This window comes from Dipodomys merriami, unplaced genomic scaffold, assembly GCF_024711535.1.
Source record: "Dipodomys merriami isolate MVZ:Mamm:240054 unplaced genomic scaffold, mDipMer1.0.p SCAF_571, whole genome shotgun sequence".
Taxonomy (NCBI): Eukaryota; Metazoa; Chordata; class Mammalia; order Rodentia; family Heteromyidae; genus Dipodomys; species Dipodomys merriami.
Window position 1 is genome coordinate 92,768 of NW_027206148.1, and position 6,117 is coordinate 98,884.

General features: G+C 50.4%; 1 pseudogene; it reads right to left on the reverse strand.

The window, feature by feature from the left end:
• Positions 1-1,408: 1,408 nt before the first annotated feature.
• Positions 1,409-4,724, reverse strand: LOC138812959 (transcriptional regulator protein Pur-beta-like; annotated as a pseudogene).
• Between the last annotated feature and the right edge of the window lie 1,393 nt (positions 4,725-6,117).

Here is a 6,117-nt window from a genome sequence, read left to right on the forward strand (position 1 = left end):
TGCTTCCAGGATATAGTCAGCATATTCACGTTCACATCAATTCCATTCACAGATGGATTTCAGCTTCCACCGGGTGCACTGCTTTAATCATTCATCCATCATTTGCCAACTTTGATTGTGAGGTACTAATAAGATGGATCAATTTCTTAAAAATTTGTTTTAAAGAATAAATGATGCTGTAATTCTGAACCTGAGGATCTTTACTATTTGAACAAATCCACAGATTAAACTGAAGGTGAATTAAGACTTCAGTTTTAGTTATTTCCAACTTCTCTGTGAGGATGCATATTCCATTAAAGCTCAGGCTTGTAGCCATACTTTCCCTTTTGCAGAAAATCATCGTTTTACAGTTAAAAATGCAGCCAATCAGTGGCTGTAACAGACAAATTAGCCATAATTCACTTGCTCATATGCTAGAGCCATGGGATCTGGCTCTCATTCACACCAATGCCACTTCTTGGTAATGACCTCCACCTTTAGAGATCAAGGGAAGAACTTTAGTGAGCAGCAACCCATCCACTCAACGAGTTTGCCTTGTGCTTTATGCCTGACGTATTGTGCCTACCTCAGCAACCCCCAATGTAAAACTGCTTTTATTTTTTGAAAAAAAATTCCTTTTGCCCAACTTTTAAACTATTTTAGTAATGAATTCTCTAGTTCAAGCATTGGCTTTTGAATTTTTGCATCCCGGAAAACAATTCTGCAAAGAAAAGACATGGGGCCAGGTTCCATGCAAAATCATTTAAAAAAATCCAATTTGTTTTGATTCACTGATGGCTTCTTGAATTCTTTTTTGCCTTGTCCATGATTGTGTAAAGTTGCATTCCTTTTCATAAACCTGGACTCTCAGTACTGGGTAACTGCAAAGGTCTCTCTGTCTCAAGAATTTCCGTGAAGATCTCGATCCAAAAGGCTGATTAGAATAAAGGTGAAGGATAGACACTGCAACGGCGGCTCGGCCTGGAGAGATACTTTAGATTTACCCAGGTACAACACAAATTCAACTGTTATACACAGATGGATCTGGGTAAGTCAGATGTGTTTAGGGGCCCAGACTGAAATCTATCCCCTTCAGGATTATCTAGATGAGCTTAGGAACCTCGGGTGGGAAATAGAAGCTGAGACACTTGCAGGTGAGGAGATGCTGTTGTCCTCTGCAGGTTGCTGTCAATTTCTGGAACTTTACTGCTTTACTCACTGTTCAAGACTGTTGTCTTATGGTTATTTCTCTTAACTATATTATTTTTTTTAATTTTGTTTTTTTTTTTTTTTTCTCCCTTGGTGGCCTCCCGGGCTCCCTCTCCACTAGCTCACAGGGGAATGAGCAAGAATGGGAACTAGCCAGGGGGATGGGGGGTGGGGGGCGCGGGTAACAAGGTGGGGGAGGCCAGGGGGGAAAGCTGCCATTTCAATCCTCATCCACCTCCTCGCCTTAGGACTCCTCACCACCCCCCCCCAGCATGACACTTGTAAAGCTTATCCCTCTGCCGCTCCTGGATTTCTTTCATCTCATCCGCATACCGGCAGAAGGCGCCACCAAACTTGTCCCAGGCCTTGAAGGGCATCGTGATGGCATTGCGGTAGGACGGCTTCACCTCACTCACACAGTAGAAAAACTCCGTACTTGTTGCAGCCCACATCGAAGAAGAAATGTTTGGAGTCCACCGTAATAGAGGTGCCCTCCGGGAGTTCCCCGTACAGCCCCCCCCCCCCCCACCGGCACCTACTCTTGGGCCTCCGGCCAGCACGTGGTCTTCGCCTCCCTAGTCATCGAGGAGCTTGGCGAGCGTGTCGGAATTCGATGAGACCTTGCGCAGGCAGCACGATGGTCTGCCCGCTCTGGAGGCCGCCAGGCCCTGGGCCTGCGCCAAAGCCGCCGCCGCGGTTGATGGTCTGGCGGATGTGCAGGAAGGGGCCGCGCTGGTTCTCCTTGAGATCCAGGTAGTACTTGCAGTTCTCACGCACCAGGAACTCGCTCTTGAGGTGCGCCGGCCTGCCGCCCTCCTCAGCGCCCGCTGCCAGCTGCTCGGGGCTGCTGGGGCCCAGCTGCGCGTAGTGATCGATGAAGTCGCCCAGCAAGTCACGGAAATTGGCCGCCAACACAATCGACAGCGTGAGGCGGCTCTTGGAGACACCCGTGCCCACCTCTGCGATCTTCAGGAAACCGCCCTTGGCGTTCTGCTTCACATCCAGGTAGAAGCGCTTGTTCTGGATGTCCATCTGCTTCGAGGCCAGCTCCTGCTTCTCCTGCTGGCCGCCACCGCTGCCGCCACCGCTGCCGCCACCACCGCCGCCGTGCTAGCTGCCGCTGTTGCTGTCCACCATCTTCTTGGCTACTGCCTTGCCGCTGCCCACTGTGCTCGCGCCCCCGCCCTCCGCCCTGCGGCTCGCGCTCCCTGGCCCCCCAGCCTTGCCTGCCGGCTTCTCACGCGCTCCCACTGCTCATCGCCCAAGGAGAATTCTTGTGTGCTGGGCCAGTGGCTGTTACTGAGCTGGGGTACTGTACCCAAGTGGGCTTCCAGGTGCTCGCCAATGGTGACAAGGAGACTGTGGCCTGTCATCATAGGGCACCACCACCATTGGGTGACCACCTTCCAGGCTGCCTTTGCTGACCGTGATGACCGAAAGGCTGCCACACTTGCTGCCAGTGGTGAATAAGCCCATTTTATAGAGAGGAATTACTATTCTTAAGTGCGAGGACTGGCATTGGTTGAAGGTCACACGGCTGGAATGTATGGATTTGTACTCTGCTCATGCGACTTTAAATTGAGTCTCAGAATTGAGCACCATCCACTGCAGGGCTGGTTGGAGCAACAGCTGGTGGGGTTCCTCCCTCAGGATCTCTGACTCAGTGTGTGTCTGTAAAACCCACTCTTACCTTTCACCTTCTACCTTGGGTAGCCTACATCAGAGTCTTTGGTTGAGTGCCAGGCTGTGCCTGCTGCCTGCTGCCTGCTTGCAGGTTGGCCTGCTCTGCAGCCAGCAAAAGCTGAAAGTGTTTCATGTACCATGCACACCAGAGACTCTAATGCATCTATGCCAACATCCTGAGGGCCACTGCCCAGCAGAGAGCACAGCTGAGCCTCAGAGACCTAGAAAACCTCTCTTGGAATGCTGGCTCTGTTCCCTCTTCCTTTTTGTCACACTGTCAAAAAACCTATATGTGCTAGACCAAGGAGTGGGTGGCTAGGCCAGTCCCTAATGGGACTTTGTTGCTGTACATGAGCACTTCTACCTGCCACATCCTGGGCTCGCAACCCACTGGTATAAGTGCTAGATAATCAGGCCACCACTTCACACTTCAGGATAAAAGAAGCTCACCTGAGGTCTTGGTGCAAAGTCTACATGTTCAGGGCTTGTGTTACTAGCCACGTCCTCACTAGGGGATCAATAGTGTACTCTCTGGGGCTTTTTCCTCTCTGGGAATGACCAGGCCTTGCTTTATTCACAGGAGTGGCATCTTAGGCAGATCCAGGAGATGCGCAGCATGGATGTATGCCTGACTTTCATGTAGAGACTTAGATGACTGAGCCAGCCATGGATGGACAGGGAAATGCTTCTGCATCCAAGTTGCCTTGATGAATTCTTACTTAGAAGATGACCTGGCTCTAAGCAGATCTCAAGGGGAAAACAAGAGTAGATGGGCTGGGCCACATCTATAATTCTAGTACTTAGGTGGAAGAGACAGGTAGAGAGCAGCTGGAGGCCAGGATTTAACTTCATAGTGAGATTGTCTCAAAAGAAAGCCAATGACTGAGGAGGTAGACCAGTGGTTAAAGCAGGTTTCTACTGTGTGAAAGTGTCTGAGTTCAATTCCCAGCATTCTGAGGACAGCATAGACACAAGCTCTGTTTCCTGACCTCCTTTCAGAGGTAAAGGACCTAGCCACTTGATCAAGGTGCTTTACAATGAGAAAGACACCAATAGTACCTCAGTCTTGCACTGCCATTGAGCCTTTTTAATCTTTCTGTCCACTGATATGGACCAAGTCATGACTTCTGTTTCCCCACCACTATGCCAGGGGACCCTTCCCTGTCTGTTCCTTCTCAGAAGGAACACAAGCCATGCTTCTCAGGTAGAACCAGAGTATTTTTGGCAGTTCCTTGGACCTGTTAGTCAGGCCGTGGACCTCAAGGAATCTGCTGTTCAAATGTGTGCCCAGGACCAGCTCTGTCGGGACAACGGAGGACACCTAGTGGAGGAACTGCCTCAGTCGATGTGGATGTGTAGGGACTGACAAAGCCACAGCTGAGGACAGAGATGGGGCTAGGGTCGCAAGGCTCCTTCCCCATTTGCACTTATCTCTGGATTACACCCAGCCATGTCCTCTGCTGCTCTGATACTGGAGATCGCTAGCAATAGGGGATCACACTGTGCATCTGTGGATTCTGATCTATGCCAAAGCATAGCCATTGGGAGTTGGTAAGGATTGCTGAAGAATGTCCTCTGGAGTTGGGGGGGGGGCTTTCATGTGATGTGTGTTGGCACAGGCGAGGGCAGTTCATAGGGAGTGCTGCCAAATCCCTCTTGAGGACTTCCTGCTTACCTGTGATCCTGCCCATGGTTACAGCTGGACTTGAGGTGGTTAGGTTGTGAGCTGACAGATCAGAGACCTTCTCTAAACAGAGCCCTGAGTTATCTGGAGGGATGACTTGGCCCTGTCTGATGGCCTGGTAGCTGCTACCCAGCTCTGGCTCTTTTGGCTTAGTGGGTGTGGAGGCCATGGTGCAGGTGAGGAAGGTCCTTTCCTTCTGGCAGCCCAAGGAGGAGATGTGGTTTGTCCCTACCTCTGGGCATTGCATTTTTGTCTTATAAGCTTAAATGTCTCTGGTCCTGGAGGAGCTCAGAGTCCAGAAGCAGAGAAATGACAAAGTAAGTCCTGACAAACTTGCTTGTCACTAGTGGCAAAAGGTAGCCCAAGGTGTAGGCTGTCAGGCATTCTGGACCTCAGACATGCAATTATTCTAGTCCAATGCCATCAAGACCTGCCCTGCAGGCAGAACACTTATGTCATGGGAAGATATGGTGTAGTAAATGCCAGGTGGGTTTGCCATGGAGATGCTCTCCAGGGTCAGACTCTTGAGTGGGGGTGGGCAACTTCACCTACCCCTACCAAGTGCTGAAGGGCATTCTTTCCACTAGGAAATAGCATTTTGTCATTAGTGGGAAGGGAGTTTGGGGGACAGATTGCATAAGCAGGGTACAAGCAAGATAGCTGGTAGCGAGTGGTGAAAGCTGCACTGCAGAATGAGGAACAGGAGGATGTAAACAGTTTACAAGGAGCCTTGAGTAGGTTGAGGTTTAAGTGAGCTCAGTGGGCGAGACCAAAGGCAGAGAGATTAGTGTTCAAGGCTAAGACTGAAAGGGGTTTTGAGAATCGTGAGGGCCCTGAGGTTGAGGTAGTAGAGGTAGGATTGGGCTTGGCTGTATGGGGTTGTGGATGCAGGAGCATGAGGGTTGGGACATGAGGGAGTGGTGGCATTCTGGCCTGTGCACATGGCATGAGTGAAGAGGGAAGGTACAGGGAAAGGACGTCTGAGGGCTCACTGGAGTCTGGGGCTAGGCCCTTGTATTGGGCCACTGAACCAGATGTGCTCGTAGTCTCTGAGTGATGCCTACACCCTTGGGAAGCAGACACACAGAAGATGAGCCTTTTCCAGGTTGCACCTACATACATTCAGGCATTTGATCTGTGTAGAGATCTGTGGTCCCATTGTGTGTGGTCAGGTTGAATTGGCCCAGGTCACTAGACAGGAATATAGACATCCTTTGCCCATAGGTCAGCTCTGAGGACCAGCAGAGTGGCAGAAGCACAACTGGAAGCTCGGTCCATGAAAAATCCGCACTATCCTTATCCTCCTTTTCCAAAGCCTGAGGTATCAGACACAGCAGGACAAGGCACTGCTGTCAAGGTACATAGGATATGATCTCTCAGTGGTAGCTTTTGAGAGTGTGAAATTGAGTTAAGCTGGGCAGTAATCTTTATCGACAAGAATCAAGGTTTCATTTTAGACACAGTATAGGAGGCATTAGCTGGTGAGTTACTGCTCCCATCGCTCAGCTCCATGGAAGTTTGTACTGGCCAGCCCAGTACTGTGAGTCCCATACAGGCCCATC